At 42.4% G+C, this 23,225-nt stretch overlaps 1 protein-coding gene across 3 annotated transcripts in view; it reads right to left on the reverse strand.

Moving 5' to 3' along the window:
- Nucleotides 1-12,751, reverse strand: part of CDK17 (cyclin dependent kinase 17) — an 82,324-nt gene extending 69,573 nt beyond the window's left edge. For 2 of the 3 annotated variants that reach the window (XM_015858675.2, XM_015858651.2), the window contains exon 1: nt 12,643-12,751. The gene's annotated coding sequence lies outside the window, so the exon portion shown is untranslated. Of the gene's footprint in view, nt 1-7,248; nt 7,333-12,642 lie in introns of those variants that run through there. The other variant, XM_015858669.2, reaches the window with a different exon arrangement.
- Between the last annotated feature and the right edge of the window lie 10,474 nt (nt 12,752-23,225).

Raw genomic sequence — 23,225 nt, forward strand, 5'->3', positions numbered from 1 at the left:
ATTTACTTTTACATATACCATATATTCTGCAGCGTTTTTCTTGGGCATGGCCTCCAAACTGCCATGCTAAATACTCATGTGTGGCAAGCTACCAATTACGTACATGTAAGCATGGCTTTTGGAGGCTGCAGTGAACAGGTACTCACCTCAAAACACTTTTACTCTCAAACTTACAGCCTGCTCTGGGCACGGTGCTCCCTGGCACTATCACACAAGCGGCCTGCTCCCTGCCTGCTATTTCATTCAACCGGACCAAACTGTAGAAGCTGATCACATTATGCTGTGCCATTGTGATAAAACAGTACATCCCACGCTACAGAGCAGGGCAGGTTAATTTCAGCATCCCAGTTCACACAAAGGAAGTTCTCATCCCCCTTTAAACTCAACTGACTCTGAATAATTATGAACTGTCAAAAAGCAACCCTCTCTTTTAACCCTACTAAATTATTAACACTGCTGTTTTGAGACACGATGCTTCACTAAAAAAAGAACAACAACAACAAAAAAGAACACTATTTTCACTTCATTTAGAATTTGTAGTAAACTTCAGCTCGACAAAAACATGAATATTCTTTATTCATGCAGTGGATTATTCCTTCAAAAAGCGCTCCATGTACAGCCCATACAGAATGTAAACAGGTAGATATTGCTGGTGACAGCACTTAGGTCTTAAGAGAATTCATTTACCCTCTCAAGTGCTGCTAGAAGAGTCTGTGTAATGAGCAGTGAAAACACTGAATAAAGTATTTATGATTTACATAGTATAAATGATATTCTGATATGCCAGACGTGCATTTGTAACATGCCCAATGTACATTAACTAACCATGAAGCACACAACAAAAGGAAGTGCAGAAATTGCATACAGAGGATGGCCTTGCACACGTGAAGAAAATGTGGTTACCTTTCTTTACATCTCATTTGCTACATACAAATTTCACCCAGCCATAAAATTGCAATTATAATCTCTTTCTCTCAGTATGTGAATGTGTTTTGTCAGAGAAGCCTGAAGCTTACCTCACATCTTTAGAGTAAGAAAGGTTTCATGTACATCACATGTAAGATTCTCAATTTTCCAAAGCACAAATAAACCTAAAAATAGGTCACAGTAATTAATGTTACTTCAAGATCTCTTAAACAAAACAGAAAGGCCTATGGTACAGAAATGCTTATTAGAATCCTAAATACCTTCTGTTTTCCACAAGGTCATAACACCCTTCTATCCATCAGCTGCCTTTCTATTTTCCATGAATTTAATTAACATTTAAAATAGAATACACTTCCTATTTTTTATTTAAGCTAAACTGCATATCACCTTTAAAATTTATTTTTAAAAACCCCAACATATCAGGTACACTGTCTTCAAGTAGTGTCCCAAAATTACACTCGTTTAAATCATTCTTTAGGGCAATTTTGTTTGTTTTTTTCTTCCCAAACACTACCTTGATCTCCAAGGAATTTACCTATGGTAGGAAAGCACACATAATCAGTATTAAATTTAACCAAAAATACATCATTTTCAGAAGCAGACTCCAGCATTCATCAGTACTTACAAAACACATATCTTGTTTTCAACTGCTGCTATATATCAATGAAAAAAAATTAAACCTATATTAACTGTAAAAAAGCAAAGATGTATAAATGCTGTATTACTGCATACAGAAACATCTATATATTTTTAAACTAGTAAAAAAATAAACTAGTAAAACTATAGATCAGAAACTACAAGGCTCAATTATAGCAATACAAATTCTCACAGCCATGCTCTGTTTTCATTTTGAAATCTCCATCGTTTTCTTTCATTTTACTCAATAAATATTAGCAAAATTATCTGGGTAAATAAATTTCTGAACTGCACACACAGATTAGAATTTCTGGAGGATAATGCTTCTGGCCGGTAGGATGTTTAAACCTTATTCATGGCATTGCCTGCATACAACACATATATTTAAAGATTCACGGTTCTCAATGATAAGAAAAAAAAGTGGCAGTAGGAAAGTAGAAAGAGGCATCCCATGGCCCTGCAATTCTGAAAACAGCAACCCATTTGTGAGCACTAAGGCACAGAAGCAAACAGTGCTCAGAGGTGCTGATCAAAGAAAAACTGTTTCTGAACCAGGTAGAGCAACAAAGCAGCGTCACCAGAACACAATATGGCAGGGCATCCCAAACACCTTTAGCTTCAGTTCAATCTCCTTTATTGTAACGCTTCCGACACTTCAGCATCAACCACTAATCACCTCTACACTGTCTGCACACCACTGCATTCAACCTACAGCGTTTCAAGATCGTAAGTTGAAAGAGCTGAGGACATTCCCATGACTTATTAAGAGCTGAAAGCATTTCATTATCCACAGCACACATAATAAGAACGTACCATGAGCAATGCTGCGTGCAGCATCTCGGGGGCAGATCCACGTACACTGCATGTCAGTGGATAAACACGACTGACCGAGTTTTTACACCAAAAATACTGCTGACAGCGCATAAAGCAAAGCCCTAAGACAACCTCTAGACTCTTTGTCTTAAAACAAACCAAAAGCACCAGACCTCCGCTGTCCCACAAGAACAGATTCCACTACATCTCCAGTCTGACACAGCTTGCCACAGTGACACACCCAGGCTGTAAAGCTCTGGTTTGGTCACTGCTATAGACTCACTCACTCTCTTGTGTAATCTATATTCATTGCCCTTTCTACCCAACTAAACCACTGCTGACCTCAAGGTTTGGCTCAGAAATCAGGCTCAACAAAGCTGCACAGTCACACAGATGGGGAGGGAAGAGGAACAGTACTGAAATAAAGGCTCACCTCTGCTCTGACACAGGGCGCAGCTTCCCTTTATTCCACGCTGTGTAGCAAAAAGCTTGCACAGCTGTAAGACTCACAGACACTAAATCCCACAGGAATAACGCTACTATCCAACAGAAAAAGCAAGGCTGGGTCACTATGCAGAAGGAGCACTGTCAGGAGTTAAAAAAATGAAAGAACCATCAGAAACACCAACCATTTTTTACACAAAATGGAATGCAACTTTCTGAAGCTTCTTGCAGTCACAAAGAGAAAATATTAATAAATTAGAATAATATAGCAACTACCATCAATAACAGTGAAAGTTACATTGTTTAAGATTCTTTCGATCTCTATTAAATCTGTGAATACATATCTCTGTCACTGGGATCCACTAACAGTTAAATGCATTACCTTTGGGGTGTGGCTCTTCTCATAAAAGTGACGATATAGAAAAGGAATTTTCTCCGTCAACAATTTTGCTTCCTGTGCTTTATCAGAGGGTTTTGTTGCTTTCGTTTTTGGCGAGTTGTTTTTCCTTTTTTTTTTTTTTTTTTTTTTTTTTGAACCTCCTGAAGTGACAATGACTTGTTATTGTAGTCTGGTACTGGGAGCTCTGTCCACCCAATGCAGATAAGGGAGGGTACTTCCCGCTGCAAGGTTACGTGTGTATTAGCTCTGTCTGATGCGCAGATGGAAAAGGCACCAGAACAATCACCTAGACTGCGACGTAAAGCAGTAATGTGGGTTAAGCAGTTCAGGACAGATCCACTTACCTAGGTATAAAAATACTGGCAGCAAGACACCAGCTAGCCCCAGACACAGGGAAAGGCATCCCATCATGTCAACACAAAGCTGGCCTGAAAGTGTTTAACAGATGCACCACCTCTGTGCTTCTCATCCTCTTGTTTCTTAGAAAAGTCTAAATGTTTACCAACAAATCTATACTGTATGACGTTTCCAAGTCTGTAGGGGCATTAGTTCTCTTTGCAGCTGTCTGCAGCAGACCCAGCTAAGTCTGATTTACAGAATGCCCTGATGCTCACACCTTGAGGATTAGCACCTTAAATGAGCCTCTGGTTAAGAACACAAAACACACATAATCTTTCCCTTCATACTTCTTCATTAGTTACTGATGCACTGCTTCCCATGAAAACTGGCTGATGTTAACAGCACCTTACTAAAATTACATCTTCAACTGGTTATTTAAGACATATTAAATATATACGTATATATCCTTTGCAAATAATGAAACTCAAGAAACTCATTCTCAGTGTACTAGTAAAATAGAGATATCACATCTTGCAAGCAAAACCAGCAAAGAACCTCTGGAATGACCTGCGATTTCAGTTGCCATGCGCAACTATAGCAATGTAACCCCATCATGGAAAGATGCAAATTGACAACTGACCACATTGTAGTGACATTAGAAGTTTGTAATGAGCACCAAAAGCATGTTCAGTGTAAGTTCAGGTCTTGAGTAGGCTTGTTTTATTTTTGGACCACACATACCCTAAAAACCAGTTTCTGATAATACAAAAAAGATTATTTTCATTTTTTTCTGCAACTTTCATTTCTGAAAATACAAGATATAAAATGCAAACAGACTGTACAGGGATCTATCTCAATATTAAAATATAACATCACTATCACATCAACATCACGGACGCTGCTGGATTTTAATTTGTCCTAGGCTTCTGCAAGTAGAAGGGAAGAATAAAGAAAAGCCTGTGTTTCTTTCTTACATATTACAGACCCAACTGTATGGATAGCAAGGTGGAAAGGGGAGGGAGGACATTATTTATCTCCAGGCACCTTGCAGACAGTTTCATATCAAATGTGGAGTCAACTACCAGCTTTCCAGCACCAGTAAGAAAATGCTTTGCTCCTCAGCCACCCTGTCTTCTTCACCATCAGCCACGTAAGCCTTCTCCAACTCCCTTCCCTCCCACACATGAAGTGGAATCCTACTCAGTTTACTAATGCAGCAAGAACTGCTGAAGCAAGTGCTTAAATTCAGCTCAAACTGGGATGCTGCAATACTGTAACAAGGACTTACTCTGTAGTAAATGTGGAAGGAGAGGCAGTTCTGTATTAAGATCTTAACGCTGCCCTTTGAAAGCGTTACTCTATTGATTATAAATACAAGTAGTAGAAAACAAACAAATGAACAAACACCAGCACTCAAATCACCCAGTCTGGCATAAATCGTATTTTAGATAAGATTACTTGATAAAATAGTTTCCAAATTTTAACTACTCATTCTAGAAACAGATGATTAAAGAGAACGTGGGTGTTTTGCTAAGACAGTCACAGGTGCAAATAACCACTGCCCATCCATTCACCCACCAAATAACTTAACAATGACGAACAACATACAACTTAAATCCTTCAACTAATGTCTGCTCTTCCACCAACAGAAACAATCCTAAATAGCATGGTAAAAAAAAAACTCCTGTTAGGTAAGAATACCAAAACAAAATCCCATTGTAAAGGAAGCAGGTTCTGAATGCTTCCTTATCTTCATTGTATGTTTCATAATGCAGAGTAAAAACACATTTTAAAATGCAACAGCTAAACTTGCTACAAAAGCACAGCAAGTCCATAACTTCAGAACTCATCATCTACTTGGCACTGTTCCTAAAACAGGAAAATTCAAGAAGAAAAGTATATAGCTCTGGAATCTTTTTACTACTATACACAGCTATGTTGTTTTTCCCAAGCTGCCCAGGAAAAAGGGAGTATGCTTAGTACCAAAACGACTTCCTCTCCCTAAATACATTTCAAAAGCTATTTTTTGGCTTATGGATCAGACATTTTGCTTTTGAGAATTATATCCAGATGAAACAAAAAGAAGCCACAATACAACATCTAGGTTAACTGCATTCCCTGATAAACAACCCGGTATTACAGGCAGCAGGTTTAAAAATACTGTGACTTGTGCAACTGGGAACACTGTAAGCTGTTTATCTTATTTAATCCTGAAGGTAAATAGCATAAGGTTTAAAATATTTTGATTTGCCATAACCTACCGAATCATATTGACTAAGGTAATGAAATACTATGGAGAATCTTCAAGTTCTGGTGTTGGCTCTGAAATTGTGTTATTGTACAGGTTAGAAATACAGGATACTATTGTCAAGAACACTGAGTGGCAATACCAGCCATGTAAATCCAAGCTGTAGCTTCAGTAAAGCCAAAGATGCTCTTCTCATCTTTTCCTCAGGTGACTGATTCTTTGGAAAGGACATGGATCCTGCACAAAAGCCCTACCAAAGTCCCTTGGAAGTATGACCACTGTGGCCACTCACTTTTTGTTGCTGTCTACTCAGACACTTGTTCTGAACTCAATTTCAGCTCAAATCATTAAATCATTCAATTTTCAAACACTACTTTCAAGAAAAAATAAATAAATAAATAAAAATTAAGACCTCTACAGGTTTCTGTCCTGCAATACCGAGAACTTCACAGCTCCCATCTCAAAGATGTACCTGCATTCAAAACAAACTATATGTATGATTTACCAGCAACTATCTCCCACTGTCTCTTTTCCTTCAGTACCAAAATAAACTCTGAGCTGCCATTTTGCACCGTGTTTTTAAAAGACTTTAATAAAGCATACACGCTTGGTATATTTAGCAGTCAAGGACCTCCTTCCCTCTCCGTGCAGGAGGAAGTTTCCCCTCCCATCTGCTCAGGATATTTAGAAAAATAAATAATTACAAACTGCTGTTTCTCCATGATCCTGCAGAAGGTGACTATTAAATATGTGGAAAAAACAAACAACAACCCAACCAACAAACGTGAGGTTGCACCCCAGTGCCTATCTTAACCTCCATTGGCACCTCAGAGCAGCCACAAGCAGCACAGCCCACATTGCTCGTGCCAATTTCCACCTTCTGCCAGCGGGAGCTGCTGGTGCTGGGCAGCACAGGGCCAAGCGCAGCCTCCTGCAGCCATCTGAGCTTCACATTTGGATTTCAAAGAGCCTATAAATAAGGTAAATTATTATAAAATACTTTTGCAAGGAGGCACTTAAACAGTTTAGTTAGATATTTATGACAAGGCTTTTAAGACTGAGCGGTAGTTAAGAAGAAAACAACCCTCCTGCACATTTAAACACTCCACTGCTGTTTATGACAACTGGATCTTCATGGACAGAGAAAAAACAGAGGACGTGGCTCCTGCAACAAGCCAGGAACAGACTAGAAACAAGGCTCTTAGTGTTCCTCAGTTACAACCCACAGACACCACTTCTTTGGCCTATGTGAGTGTTTATGAACTCTACAGTCAGAAATGCAAGTCTAATAAAATGTAATCTATTATGTTAAATTTGATTTTAGACCTCCTGCTCATGATTTTTGATTGCTGACCCCCCCCCCCCCATACTGAACATAGATCAAAATGTATTATCTGCTCACTAACATACAAGGCAAACTGCTGTTACTGCAGGCACTCACCCTGCGCCAATGGCACGTTCTGGCTGAGTTCTGTGGGATCTATGTATGAGAACAGTGAGCCATTTTCACTTTCTGTTGCTCCCCAGACAAACACGTCTGGCAGCCAGCACTGACAGCCTCCCCCAGACACCGTGACACTGCTGCGCCCGCATGGCACTGTGACGTAACTGTGGTATTTATAGGGAGCGTTTGGCTCCTGCCATTGGCCAGCCAGGCTTTACTCCATCATACACACACACGTGAGCGACCACTGTAGTTCCTGAATCAAAATGTCACGTAATGACCAACCAAAGGTTTTTACAGAAGTCTGTCTGCGGTACCAACATCACATATTATAAAGTTCATCTCTTATCAAGACACTCAAAAGTTTATAGAAGATCAATCTTCTATAAACTTGTGACGAACCACGATCATTTTAACCTCAACTTTAGCTCAGTCAACACCCATTACAATGCTCATTACCAACTCTTAGCACACTTCAGTTGTGCTCATCACAGAATTCCTCACTATTCTAAGACCAACTGACAAACACCAACTGCATCCACACCCCAGAAAATGCCCCATCAACATTTTACAATCCTCACCACACAACTCCAGGGCTGCTCTTCAACATCTTCAAGCTATTTTAGGAAGCACTTCAAAGCGTCATGTATGACTATCATCTGGTTTTACTTATGGACATAAGAGTATTTAATGAACCTCACTGACCTCTTCTGAATAGCATCAAACGCTACCATTTTCTTTAGTGTTTTCATGGGTAATAGCCTTGTTAGAATTCATTTTCTTCCCAAAACACATCCTGCCTTTTGGTCACAGTTTTTTCCTCATCACAGTCTCTGGCTTTGCTTATCAACCACATCCGCTTTATCTTCTTTTCATTTTTGTGAACTGGCTTTTATACTCCTAGAGAGAAACTCAGACAGGTTTCTCTCAATTACAGGACAACGGGTTTTCTGTTATTAATGTTCTTTGATTAGTCTTGGTAATTCCTATCTCCAAAAGACCTTTATTTTCGTGAATGCCAATCAGCACCATTACTATAAGCCTCACTAAACGATACCTTCAGCGCTTGCTGTATAAAAACATCTTCCACATATCAGAACAAAATTCAAACGAACCAAGATATTCCACATTAGTAATGTGTAAGGAGACAAAAACACTTGCGAAGGGACGTTCCTGAAAGACAAGTTCTGGCTACGAAAGCTCATGTGAAGACACGATGCCTGCAAAGTGCCCAGCCTGCAGAGCACAGGGGGATAAGCCAGGATCCTGCCAGCTCCAGAAGGAACAGAAAGCAGGCAAGTCATCTTAGCGAGGCTGACAAGGCACAGCTGCTAAAAATCAGAGACCGTCATGCAACTCCAGCACGCCTTGAAAACAGCAGCAGGGGAAGGCGTACAATTATAAGGAATAGGCTATAATTAAATGAAATATGATTAGAGAGCATGCAGTAACTTTCACTTACACAAGATATCTAGCAAGCCCAACCTAAAATATGAAAACAAGCGAGAACTGTGTCTAGGAGGATAAACAGGGCATCTCTCTTTGTTGTGGTATAATAACACAGCTTTGTTCATCATAATATATGCAGGATTCATTGTCCCAGATAATATTCTAATGGGGAGGGAGGAGGGCAGGATCATAGTCAAACACTTGGTTTGAGAATTTACAACACATTAGAAAATACAAAATAAGAATTTGGCACTGGCATGGAAATGCCCAACTTAACCTCTCTTTATAATCTGATGTTATCACCATAAATTGTATGATTCCAGAAAGTGACCAAATCCTAAACACGGATCTGCATTCCTTCACGACTTCATGCTTTCTTCAAGAACTGTGGCTTTCCAACAATATATGAACGCAAAAATGCTGTAAAACTTGTACAAGAAATCACCTTTTCCAGGCTACATTCTTTCTTCACGCTGTCATAATCAAAGCCCAAACTTGTCACTTCAGTTACAGATATAGCACTCACTGGTTCTCCCATTGGAACTTAGCATTTTTGTAATACATGTGGGATATTATATTATGCAAAAAGAAAAAAGAGATTACCGCAAGCTTGTTAGATGCAAACTACCTAACTTATGCAGCCCTTAAAGTTGCCATTCTCCATATAACTGCACCAGAACCGCTGCAGTGAGAGATTAAAGTAAGGCAGCTCAGCCGAACCCTACAGCCAATACCTCTGCTAAAAACAAGGCCAGGAAACCAACAGCTCTATAGGAAGTACCAATCCACCAAGTTATAGTGCACAAGTAGGGATTTGTATTTGATATAGAGTTATTGCTAATCATTTGACTAAATGAGCATTAAGTCTCAATCTGTAGAGAAACACCTGCCAAAACCGGATCACAATTCTCCACAAAATACACAGAAAAAAGAAAACACCTCTCACCATTAATGACATTTCTGTGAAATTACTATTTCTGGAAGCATTATTTGTTATTCATTGTTCACATGGGAAAAACATGACTAGGCTCTGAAAGGTTATAACACATTTACTAAGTTGACTAACATAAAAGGTAGCCTTAGATTCCTTTAAAGTTTTTAAGAATTAAATTATTGCATTGTGATAAAAGCATTCAAATATAACACACTTTTAGTTCTAACATCCAAGTACAACCACCTCTGTATCAGCACGCCAACTGGCACCAAAATAACTGAAGTCCTACATTCAGATTGAGAACGTCATCGTTACAATGACACGCACTGCAAAAAAGACAATGGTCACCAGCAGCACAGTGTGCCAGTCTGTTCTTTAGATGTGAAGCGCAACACTGGGCAGCACAAACAGAGCGAAGACTGTGGAACTGTTGAGCAAACATCTGGCATTTGGAAAGCATTTCTACAGCTAAAGTTGGGGAGGAGAGTTTTGTATCAGATTCTGAAGTGTCACCAATTACAGCAGCGCAGCTGAGTCATGAGATAGATAACTGGAGCTTGCTCCTAAAAAACAAAAGCAGCTGCAAAACCACACAGCGGAGAACTTAAGATACTTGTAACTTAAGAACTGTAACCTACGATGTGTTTACGAACACCGAAGGTACACTAGAAAAGCTTCACTTTTAGACAATTTTCAGATCTTCAGACATTTTCACTTTTTTTCCCTAGCCAAAAATAAAAGCAGGTCAGTCCACAGATCAAACACTGCTTCCACTCCACGTGGAAGGAGCAATTTTCAGGTTTTAATGCAGCACTCACAGAATCAGCCTCCATGAAGCCCTTCCTGGTGGCACTTAGGTTGGCTTATTCAAATACACTGCATTGAACCACAACTTCCTCAGATTAGTGAAATATTTCTTTTTCCTCCTGCAACAGATACGTATTTAAGAAATTAGAAGGATGCACATGTTAACAATCCAGACAGAAATCTTGGCTTATTAGTTGTTGATACTGTGTGGCACAACAGGCACGCAGGATTTCTATGCCACAAGCAATCTCCTATTTTAATGCTGCAGCGCTATGCAGAAATTGAAGACATTTTTCCCATTCAGGGGGAAAACAGAGCTGTTTTTCAGTTATTCTAAGCCTAGATCTCAAATTATATATTGAGTATTTCACTACGTGTCAGAGGTGTTTTCTATATTAAATAGATGAATTAATGCACGACATCCTTGGCCAAGCTAAAAATAAATGACCCCATGCTTCCCAGCTACCAATTGCTGCAGACAACACAGGCTCCCATTCGCAAGCAGTGTGGATGCAGGCAGACCCCAACTGATCTGTGTGCAATTCCATCCCCGGAGAACACCAGGATGCAGCAACACGCAAAGCCCAGGTCTGAGCTGCATGGCTCTGTCCCATTAAAGGTGCTGTAAGGCAGACTGCTCATTGACAGGCAGGATTTACATAATGCCATCATAAAGGGATGCTTTCATCTCTCAAATTTAAGCGGCCTTTTTAACGTCAAGTTAACACTGTAATGACTTCTCTGTTGGAGGAGGAGATTCGGTTTGTTCTTTTAAGAATAAATAATTTTCAGGGATATTACTTCACTCTGCATTTCAGACATATGATTCCACGTTTTCGTATCTGTTACTTCTGCGTTAATTATTCAAAACAGGCCTTTCTCACATCACATCGAGTGCAGATATAAATAACAAGGGCTGTGCAATGAGCACACGGGATTCCTACAACAAAGCAATATGGCAATTTCTTTAGTATCTTAAGCACATAAAGTACCAGGTCACCTCCTTCAGTTTTACACAGCTCTAACATGAAAACAAACCCGAATCTGGCACCGTCTCATTTGATAAGTTTTCTTCTGACCCACGTCTTTCACGTATTTAACCTTCGCTCATCTAGTCTGCAGCTCAATCAGAACCATTCAAGAACGAAGGCTTCCTCTCCTCATATGTAAGTCACAACAGATATGAGCAAGTTACTATTGATCTTCTGTTACATTATAAAAGGAAGAAACCACACACCTAAGTTATTTACTGAAATAAAATGAAGGAAATAGAAGCCTTTGACATAAAGTAATTTGGAGTATGATACACTTCAGCCCCGTTTCCCTCACCATACCCATAATACCAGTAGCCGCCATTATAGAAGTGCCAAAGACAGCCCAGACTGGAACACAACTCTGTTTTGCTGCTGAAATTGGTACAGAAAAGAGACAAAGAGGCCTGAGGTCAGCACTCAGCACAGCAGCAGATCCACCTCCGTGGAGGCTGTAGCAGAACCCGAGTGTGGGTACAGTTCCAGGGGATTTACAAGGCACCAAAGGCACCCACAGGCACCCATCCCACCTTCCTGGGGGGGGAAGTACTGCTCTGCTCCCGCTGGCCTCGTGCCATCACATATCTGGCAAAGGAAGGGGAGGAAAAAGAGGAGTTCACTGAAGTTCATGGTCAGCCAGTGTTCACGTATCCTGTCATGCAGCAACCCGGAGGGGCGCAGGGCACAAAAGCTCTTATGCCACACACAGAACCGACAGATTTTGGGTGTGCTTGTGTGTGGGGGGAGGGGGGGGCTGCAATAGGACCGAATGTGTCATCTGTGCGGAGGCTGCGAAGCGCGGAGCTGTCAGAAGAAAGCAGCCTCGCTGGGAGAGGGGGCGGCGGGGAGGGAGGTTACAAGCGCCGGCCAGGATCGCGAGCACAGCCCGGGCCGCCCCGACGCCCCCAGGCCTCGCGTTCGGGCCGGGGCCGAGGAGCGACGGCGGCCCCCGGGAGCCGCCCCCGCTCGGGCCCCGGGGCCGTCCGCGGGCGGCGGAAATCCCCCGCAGCGCATGCGGGTCCTCGGGCAGCCCCGGCCCCGCCAGGCGCCCCCGGCCCGGCTCTCGAGTCTCCGCGGCTTCCCCTCGCCCCTCACCCCGCAGGCCGAGGCCCCGCTTCGGCAGCCGGCCCCGCAGCCCGGGCACGAAGACAATGAGCGGCCCCAACTCACCAGCAGCGCCGGGGCTCCGCGGGTCCGGGGGGCGAATCTCCTGCCCCTTGTCCTTCCTCTCCTCCTCCGCCCGAGAGCGATATCCGGACGCGCCGGGAGCCGAGCCCCCTCCCCTTACTGCCCCGAGAGCCGCCGGCCGCACCACCTCCCCGAGCGAAGTCACTTTATTCCCCGCTCCAACATGGCTGCTTCCCCCGCCGTCGCCTTTCCGCGGCTCCCCAGCTGGAGCGCGGCCGCGGGCCGTGCCGGTAGCCGAACGCTACCCGTGCCGAGCGCCGGGCCTTGAGTCAGCCGGGCCGGGCCGGGCCGAGCCGGGCTACGCGTCTCCGCTGCGGGCTGCCGCCTCCGCCCGCTCGCAGCGCACTGAGCCAGCCCCGCCGGCAGCCCGAGCGCAGGAGGGGCCGCGGGGGAGGCCGGGCGCCGGCGACACCTAGCGGCTGCGGGGAGCGGCGACCGAGAGAGGGCCGGGCGGCCTCGGGAAATGCCCCTGAGCGGCGGCGGGGAGCTCGGGCCGCCTTCTCTGGGCGGGGGGTGTGAGAACCGGGCCCGGCCGGACGCAGGGGGCGCTGCCGCTCCCGCGCGGCTGTACGCGGCCTGTCCTGCGGGGTGCGCGGGGCCCGGCCCGGCGGGGCTCCCCGGGGCTGTGTCAGCGTGGGGAGGGGCTGCCATCGCTTCAGGTGTACAGGCCGCCGGCGGCACTTGTTGTGTTTCGGCTGGGGCTTGGCGGGAGGGTGGTGCCCGGCTTTGGGGGAGCAGCCGCCCCCCTCGGCTGTTACTGGGGTTAGGGGTGGCCGTGTAGGTTCTGCAGGTTTCTTGCTCAATCACAATGAAAACGTCCTTTCCGTTATGCCCTGGTGTTTTCTTACCTCTGCTGCATTCACAGTCTGTGTGCCATCCCAGTGCACATCCTGCCCGCACCAACCATACTTCCTCCTTGCTCTTCCCTTTATAGTTGTTGTTCAAAATGATCCAGTTTGCATTCCCTCACTTCTCAGTCCTTTCTGCCCCCAATTGTCATAACCTTCCTGTACTACAGAACAAAATCTACAAGTTACCCTTACAAACAATTTGTTCTGCGCTATCTCCTCTTGTCGTGTTTCCACCACACAAAGAACAAAACAGAACAATACGTCCAAATCTAAAGTGATCTCGGTGATGTGTGTTTAAGCTTCAAGTACCGGGTCACAGATACGCTTAGGGCACACTTTGGCCAATTGCTGTTTTGGGGTTTTTTGTCTTTTCATTTTGGACATATTTTTGCTTTTATTTTGCTGGCCAAAGCTCAGTGTCATGGCCACAAGGCCTTTTATCCAAGCAGACCTGCAGCCTTCTGGCTGAATGGGTGAAACCAAACAGGGGAGCTGATGGGACGTCCGTGCTTCATGGTACATCCAGGCGCACTCAGGGAGGCCAAGCTCTGCAGGCAACTCTGTGCTAAGGTGGAGGCATGTGCGGCTCATTCCAGCCATTCTTTCTCCGCAGTGGGGCCAACTGGGAGCTGTGCTTGCAAGAGCAATGCCAGCAAAAATTTCCCTTGCTTCCAGCTCAGTTGCACCCTTCCAGCAGTGCAAATGAACCAGAACACTGATGAACGTTTCCCAGTAAACAGAAGTAGCTTGCTCTTGCCTAAAAAGGAATGCAAGCATCAAGCCACTTATTACGTGCATACAAATTCACTCTGCTCATGCTGATGTATGCTCCTAGTGAAATCAGTTGAAGATAAAAAGCAGTAAATATGACTCAGAAGCATGCTTGAAGTCTACGTAGGCAAAACATGGTTACTGAGTTCATTCTGAATGCATTCAAGACAGGATAGCCTTACCTTTGCAAAATGTGTGGGATTTTTAATGACAGAGGAAGCAGACATTTGTGCTTTGAACTTCTGGCAAATGCAAAGATATCCCTTACAAGATCTCTTCTGCAGCTCAGGACCTACCAGTTCTTGTTAGACCTGCCAGTTCTTCTCATCTCTGAATGCTAACGAGATGATCTGTGCTTTGTTTTATCTTATTCAATTTGAAGGCTATTTTGGGTAAGTAATATCATTATAAATGATTGTGTGCAGGTTTGTTATTACATACATGAACTGTAGAACAAGTTCCTGAGACAGCACAGCAACAAGTGCACTTGCAGCACACCCAAGTAAACTACGTTTCATAAAGGAGGTGGGCTGGGAGTTCATGAAGCTGTGCTTTCGTTTTCAAGTATGAAAATATTAGTAAGATAGTGATGCTTCTGCTGTGCTTATTTTATTTTATACACATCCATGTCTGTCACTCATAATTCAGCAAAGTAGTCGTGACAAGATGAGAAACCAAAAACTGAGTGGTTAGGATCAACTACCCAAAAGCCAAGGTGTGAGCAGTAGCTGCAGGAATGAGTATGTTTTATGGTTTCCGCTTGTACTAAGGAGAATAATGAGTTAACAGGGGAGAGTCAGTACCGGTGTATTACCTGTTCTCCATCTAGCCTTTGTGTGCTTCATCTGCCGTGTGCCCTCAGAGAAAGATTTTCATGTCTGTGCAAAAGACAGAACCAAAGCAAGACAGTGACAGACTGAACTTTGAAATGTAGGAGCTGATTTTGATTAATGTATCCCACAAGGCTGTTTTTATAACTCTAGCTATTGATTTTTTTTATTATTTAGTGGAATACGTAGCAATCAATCATATTTCCATCTAGCTAACCGTGATTATTAATATTTTAAACTAGTTTTGAAATGGATTGGCTGGTGAGTACAATAGGTCTGTTATGAAGACAGCGAGAATAGAGTATGTCCAAGTTCCATGGCATGAATTATTACCTCTGGATGATCGGATGAAACCTGCATAAGCCATTAGAGCATAGAGGCAGCAGTAGGAATACTGTGTCGTCAGGGGACCAAGATTTCCTGCCTCAGACATGAAGACACTGGCCTTGCCTCAGCGTTTGTAGAACAGAAGGATGCAGTTGTTTTGTGACAGTAAAAGTATAGGAGTTAAATCAGGGAAGCGCACATGCTGGTAGATGGAAACATTACAGAACCATATGTATTTTATAACAATGTGTGTGGAAAGCATCCTGCCAAGAACCCAGTTTAAGATGGTGAGCTGCAGCATTAGGGATCAGTGCCCTCCCTGCCACCCATCAGTGTGGGAAAGCATTGTGCTCCAGTACAAGGGATGTGCTCACTTGCAGGAGAAAGACTGAAGGTCTTGGCAGGTAATTAAAAGAGGAAATGATTTTCAAATACAATATATTTTTTTTTTCCAAAATGCAATTGTTTTTTCTATTGGATGCCAAAAATTTCTAAAGAATGCAATATCCTCTAACTAATTGTATCTGTGCTCTGAGAGAAGAAACAGAGCTATTGTTCTGCTCTGCTCTGCTATTTATATATTAGTTTGTGTAGCGCTCCTTTCTGTACTGATCGTCTTCCACCTACACAAAACTCCTGTCCGCTTAACAATCCTAAATTAAGATGGATTCTTGCTTTCTTATACCAAGCTGGTATTCATATATTTTTTCCAGGTTACTTGGATTTAGTGCAAAGTACTACTTGCAGACCTCTAGGCTAAAAAAAATAATTGCTAACGTCACTGGGAGACCAAACCCCTTCCTCTTGGAATGAATGGAAGCAGGAAACGGCAGCAAGAAGTTCAACCTTTCAAGAAACAAAAAGCTATACACGCTTTCTGTTAACAGAAATACAGCCATTTCTACCTTGATTTGAATAGCTGATGACTGGTCATTGACATAGCTGCACTGTATGTTCTGGACAGTAATAGGGAAAGCTGCTGTTTGCTCTTGTAAACCTTACTTGCTTGGCAAGCAGGAGAGAGTTCCCATAGTGCAAATATTGGTGTGTTTGTTGTCTGCACTTGAGATTTGCATTCATGTGCTATAGTGGCCTCCAGAGACTGATCAAATACTGGAGAAATTACCATTACTGAAAATTCTGTCTTCCTGTGCTTGGCCTGTATGTATTTTACATTACTGACGTTTTGTAGCATAAGAATATAATATATGACATACATGTACGTGGCTTACCATTGGCCATTTTCTTCTTCCTGTTCCTTTATGCTGATTAACTTTTCAGTTCCCACTCCTAATTTAACAACATCCTATCAAAATCCAACTTAAATATTATTTCATGTTTGCTTACAGCTCGTTACAAATTTTGAAGATAATTCATCATTCATGCAGATAAGCATTTATGTCTTAACAACATCGGAGGAGATATTTTTGTTTGTACCCAGCATTTCTGGGACACGGACAGATATGTAGGTAATGGTATTTTGGGACATAGGCCATTGTTTTGGTGGAGGGAGCAATATCTAGCTAAATTCCTTGTATAAATCATCTCCAACTAATAACAATGAAGTCTTTCAGCTGACTTCAGTAAGCGGTTAGACCTTTGACAAAGAAATTAATCGCAGGGAGAGAGGCTCTTCCTGTACATTTCTGCTCTGCTTAGCAAACAAATGGCTAGACACTCCTTTATTTCTCTGCTCCTGCTCTGAAATGCAGGACATCCTGTTTTTTAAAGCCAAAAATATTAGGCCTACCCCAACCCCATACAGTTATTCTGCTCAGGTAGGAAATGGTGAGGTATTTTCTATAGATTGCCTAAAAATGGCAGATTTCTGCAGTAGAAGATAGTTTGCTATGAAACTGAAGCCTAAGATTGTTCAAATATATATATATATAATATTTTGTTTAAATATAGTGTTGGAAACTAAAATGGGTGGAAAGAATTTGACTGAAGCAATGAAAATCTGCAGGTAATGAAAGCAGTTCACTTGGGTATATGCATCTCTGCTGCTTCTCCTTCTTAGGTATATATTTGGGGATGCACATCTCTCTTTTGTGAAACAAATAATGAAATGTCAGGGAAAGAGGCTCCTATTCTTCTCCTGTTCCTTTCAAGTTCAGTATCTGGGACAGAATAGCAAGCATCTATTTTCCTTCTTCTTTGCAAGTAAATTGCTTCATAGAATTTTGCAGTCATTACTCCCTGAGCTGATTAGAAATGCCATCAGTGAGTCTCTGAACATTTGAACCACTGCCAAATCAAAACAGCAGATTTGAAAATAAAGCACAGAAAAAACACAGCGACTCCTGCAGATACAAGATTATAGGTGTCAAACTTATCATTCCTTCTTTATTTTAATGACTGATATCTCCAGAGAATTTCCTGACTTATGTTGCATGGCTTTCAACCATGAAAAGTTATCCTTACTTTCCTGTAAACTTTGTATTTAAAAATGAAGTTCCTTCTAGGAAAGGTATCTGATGCCATGAAGATGAGAACAGTTCTCAAGTTTATGTGTATATGACTGAACAGGAACTTGTGAAGAGACATGGGACAAAAATAAGTGGAACTGGAGCTAAAATCCAGTGCAAAGAGTATGAAGACTATGAGAAAGTGCATGAGTGTGGAGCCAAGCATGCGTAGTAGATGTCAGAGATTAAAAGAGGTAAAGGAAATCTGGGGACAGAATAAAGTGAGTAATGTGGGTAACTGTGGAAAGGTTCTGTGCACAGCCAGTCAGTTGTATAGAGTGTATTGCTGATGTGCAGAGAATTCAGAGAGTTCCTTATATAGTTTTCTGTGCACAGGCAGATGGCTGACAGGACTGCTTGCAGATTTATAATGGCAGCCTTTGAGATGTGAGTGGCAGATAGTCTATTCAGAACAGGCACTAAGATAAGGGGTGTGTGAGGAGGGCCGAGGGATGAAAGAGAATGTTAGAGTTAAGCTATGGAAGACAAATGCAAGGAAATGACAAGGTAAGCAGATGCAGGGATTCACCTAGGCTAATGTTCTCTGTTTTATAATCTTGGTGCTCTAACTATATAGGATAGGTCGGGAGAATTAAGACGTTGCTGCTTAATGTATCACTGCTCGCGCTTACCACCCTACCTTTCCGCTGCAAGTTGTTACGGCCTGAGGGAGAGAGGTCTGGAGCCCGGCCTGCTCCCCTGCCTAGTGTGGCAATTAACTCTAACCACTAGAGAGGACACTGGGGCGGTGAGTCAGATGCCTGCATTTCTTCTGCCACACCTCCTGCAAGGACAGCACCCTCTGGCAGATGGGAGGGACGAAGAGGTGCGATGAGTTGTTTCCTACATCAGCACAGCCACGTCAGGCTCCTGTTAAGTCATTTTTGCTGCACCACAAACCCTCCTGCCTTACGTAGCCAGATTCGTATGCGTATGTTGGTGTTGGACTTGAAAGACTGCAAGCAAGCAAGGGAGAAAAAAGTGTGGCATAAAAACAGGAGGGCAGCTCCTGTCTGCTCGTGGAAAAAGAAAAAAATAAAAGAAAAAGAAAGAAAAAGATAAAAGACTTTTAGAAGTCTTGTGATGATGATTTTGTTGGTTAACCTTATTTGAGTCACTGAGGGCCTGAAGGGATCCTGTCAGTTGCACAGGATCCAACTTTAGCAATGCATTCTTTGCACTGTTAGTATCACTGAAACCTCCTTAATAGCCAACTGGTGAAAAAGCAGAGTAATTAACACATTGTGGGTGACAAAAGACTATTGAGTGAACCAGTACATACAGAATTTTCCTGAGTCTGACACAGAAAATGTCACAGTGAGTCTTCAGATGAGATGAATAATTTCTACAGATGTAAAGACAGAGAAAGAAAAGGTTACTCACGTAAATTCTGACTGGTTTAATTGTAGAATTCCTCACTGACTTCTTTTTGTGTAGCTTCTTGTTATTTACTCTGCCAAATTGTTGACTGATCAACTAAACCGTTCTCTAAGTCAAGCACAACGTTTTTCAAGGTCTGTTTCAGCACAGTGTAAAATAATTAGAGCTATAAACAAGAAAGAAGCAGGAACGCTACAAACCCCCACATATCTACTGCTTGTCATCTGTAGAGTCTAGCTGTTATCACAGAGGCATGTTAAAATTAAATGCTGTACTTTATTCTCTCCTTCTCTGCCCTTACAATTCTCATTTCAAAGCACTTTTGTTCACATCATGGCATAGTCAAGTAGATACTTATAAACCACAATAAACTGCTGTACAATCCTCCATAGCTTTAAAACAAACCAGTGTTCAGCTGAAGCTTTTGTAGCTGCTACATAGGTGGCTGTTTCATCCATTAAGTACTTTGCAGGACAGACATTAATTTATATCAGTTCGTAGACAATACAGAATTTAGGTTAAACGTCCACTAGAAATTAAAAAAAAAAAAAAGAGAGAGAAAGGAAATATGTACTTATAATTCTGCATTAGTGTGGCTTCATATCATTAGCATTCTCATGCAATATTTTCTTTAAAAAATTAATTTACCTTTTTTATAATTCATCAAAATGGTTTATTTTGCCCACCAATGAGCTCTCCATAGAAACAACCGTCTCTTAGTAACATACCAAGAATAGAGTTCAGGGAATACACTGCATCTGTATACTACCTTTAAAGAGACACTCGTAGCTAATACGGGAACTCTGTTTCTGAGCTAGTGAGCTGGCGCAGTGCTGCAGCACATCTTGCTGCCTCCCAGGTTGATCTCCTTACGTGGGAGGTGTGGGCCGCTTCCACCTGCATTATGCCTTGGCCTTAACAGGAACACATCAGTTTTTTCAGCATATTTTGTTTTAATTGGATAAGAGCCAATTAACTGCACGAGCGCTCTGCTTGTTTCACACGGATCACAGGCACAGCCGTCAGCTGGTAATGACTTCTGACCCCAGCCAATTGAATTTAAAACTGTTTTGGATGCTGCCCCTGATATTTCTTTTTTCCGGTCTTTCTTGATAGAATAATCTTGAGAATGTTATCACTGGCATCACCTTGTTCTGCTCATCCTCTGCTCCGTCAGGCACTCCCTTCCTTCTTGTCGTACTCACACCATTCTGCTCCAGGTGACTCGGCCTTGTTGTCCCGTCACCATTTTGCCTCCTCTGGCACACAGCTTTGCTCTCCTCCTCCCGTGCTCCCCGACTCTCTGAAATGATCCAGCGAACAGCCATGATGACATTTGAGTTTCTCTGTAGCTCGCCATTGATATTTACACAGAGCTGATCATAAGTTAAGCATAATCCTATGCTGTAAAATCTCCTTAGTTTGACTGGTGCTTCAGAGGAAAAGAAGGAAGCAGTAAGGAATGCACACTTGGCCTGAGCCTTAGCCCCAGTCTAGGTGTGAGCCATGCTTTTATTTTATACAGTTAGGAGGGGATGAGGCATAGTTTTTGGCTGATTCTTACACCCGCTTAGTTGTTAATTGTTGCATCCCAGCTGATACCAATGTCTGGCCTGGCTGTTATCCTTTCCTGGTTCAAAATAACCCAAATTATTTAAAACAACAGATTCCAAAGAATTCTTCCAAAGAGGTTTTTAGGATTTCAAGAGATGGAACATCCTATCCTGGGGTTTGATTAAGGGAAAGACTGGTTATCAGCTTTGGTTTCAGGCCCAGATAGAGGGAATGAAGACAGAGTCAAGATACACTTTGTCTCAGCATTCTGTTATTAAAATATATGACCGGAGGCAAAGAAGAGACCTGGGAACCAGAAGAAACCAGGCAGATTTCAAAATAATTTCTTTTTCCCCGTGTGGGGAGAACGAAGCAGAAAGAAAGCATCTGCTGAAACACGGCTTTAAAAATCCTGTGTTCGTGTAGTTGATTAAATTCTGCAGCAGTAGGAGGTGAGAAATTTCAGAATTAAAAAAGGGGATGTCAGGAAAGGTCTTTTTGTTCCAGGTGAATGTTAGGATACCATGAACTGTGGGGATGCTTGAGGAGGATGGAAGAAGAGGACTCTGAGGTATAACAAGAAGTGGCAGCATTTTAGAAGCTACATGGGCTTTTCTACTCTCTCACAACCAGTGTATGCCCGCTCTACATTAGAGACTCTTCCTCCAGTTCTCTTTGGCTGTGGCAACTCCGTGCTCAGGTCTTGTGTAGTTGTCAGTCCTCATTCTACAGCATACACTATTTTCCAGCAGCCCCAGTTTGCTTCCTTTGTCTTCCAGATGGATGGCAATGGGGCAGATCTGGGACCTTTCCTTGGTGCTGAGAATGCATGTGGAAGAAGGAAAAAGCCTTAAGTGATATTGAAATGTGGTCTATGCAGAGTGAAGGGGTTCAGCCCAAAGCAGTTGATCTCCTCTCCTAGGCTCAAACGGAACTGGCAGAAAATTCTGCCCTCAGCAGCTTTCAAAGGGCTGTGTCTACATTAGCAATTTGTTTCAAAGCAATTGTGCAGCTGAGAGAAAAATACTGTCATTGTCTCCATTTACCATGAATTGTTTCTGTTTTCAGAGTGGTTTTGGTGCATACGAAGTCAATTCTTTAAGGAAGAATTGAAAACAGAAGCTCTGCTTCAGATGCGCTCCAAATGCACCCTAGTGCTAATGGGGACAGTAGGTTCTAAAATAGTGTGTGAGCTGCATCATCACAAGGTCCTCTAGCACATAGCAAACACTTTTTCTCTTCAGAAAGCTTTGTACCACACATGTAGCAGATGTGCTTGGCTCCAGGAACCAGGTTAAGTATAATCCAGAATAACCCCCCAAAACACATATAATGGAAAAATGAGATGCTTCACTATCAACTGTTTCAGCCAACTGATCTGCTCCTAATGTGCTGAGTTACTTTCTCATGTAAATACAGCCTACTGTGGTAGTACCTTGAGCTGGCTCTGGGATATGGCAAATGCAAGATGAATATGTACCTAAGATGTTCATTGCGTATGAAATACATATGTTAGCTTTCAAGAAAGCTCTTTTATTGCTGTTTCTTGTCTTAACTTGAGCAGAAGAAATATAGCAAAACCTGCTGTCAATTGGAGTGGCAGGTATGCTGCTACCATAGCCAGAGATACAGGGGAAGCTGTGGAACTACACCACAGAGGGTAAAGGCACACAGCCTGTAAAGTACACTTAGTAAGCTACCTATCCACCCTCCAAAAAACCACAAAAAGAGTGGAGTAACTTGGTGAACAACAGTGACAATATCATTATTTCCTGAACAGAAGCTGCTACGTGCTTGCTAGAAGGGTAGAAGGAATCAAGCACAACATTTAAGGCAGAATGATGGAACAGTCAATATTTACTAATAAAATTACAAAATGATATAAATTTGTAAGTGATGTGTTGTTTTCTTTTTTTCACTTTTCCTATGATTTCTATTTGTTTGTGAGTTTATTTGCATAGCACAGCGAGAGAACTGATTTAAGCATTTTGCAAACACTCTGCTCTGTGTTGCTATTGTTACTTACAGTCAAAGTTTAGTTACAGCTGCTCCTAGGAGCTGTAACATGCCCCCATCCCTCATATATCATACTGTGAGTTGAAAGCGTGTGCTAACAAAGTGTTATGAAAGGGCATGTAAGATTACAAAGACATTTTTGGTATGAAAAATTCCTGTGTTCTTTAAGAAGCTGTAATTTGTTTAACCTTTTTTTCTTACCAGGTCAGATAAACCAAGACATTCTGCTCTCACACGATAGCATGTTTGGAGATCCGAGAGAAACAGGGAGCTGCTGGAACATATTGCAGAAGCCTAAAGCACTTAGCAACAGGGAGAGTGTGGGATGCAGTGACAGAAGCTGGAATGTGGAAACAAGTGACATCAAG

Source organism: Coturnix japonica, chromosome 1 (assembly GCF_001577835.2).
Source record: "Coturnix japonica isolate 7356 chromosome 1, Coturnix japonica 2.1, whole genome shotgun sequence".
In the NCBI taxonomy this organism is placed as follows: Eukaryota; Metazoa; Chordata; class Aves; order Galliformes; family Phasianidae; genus Coturnix; species Coturnix japonica.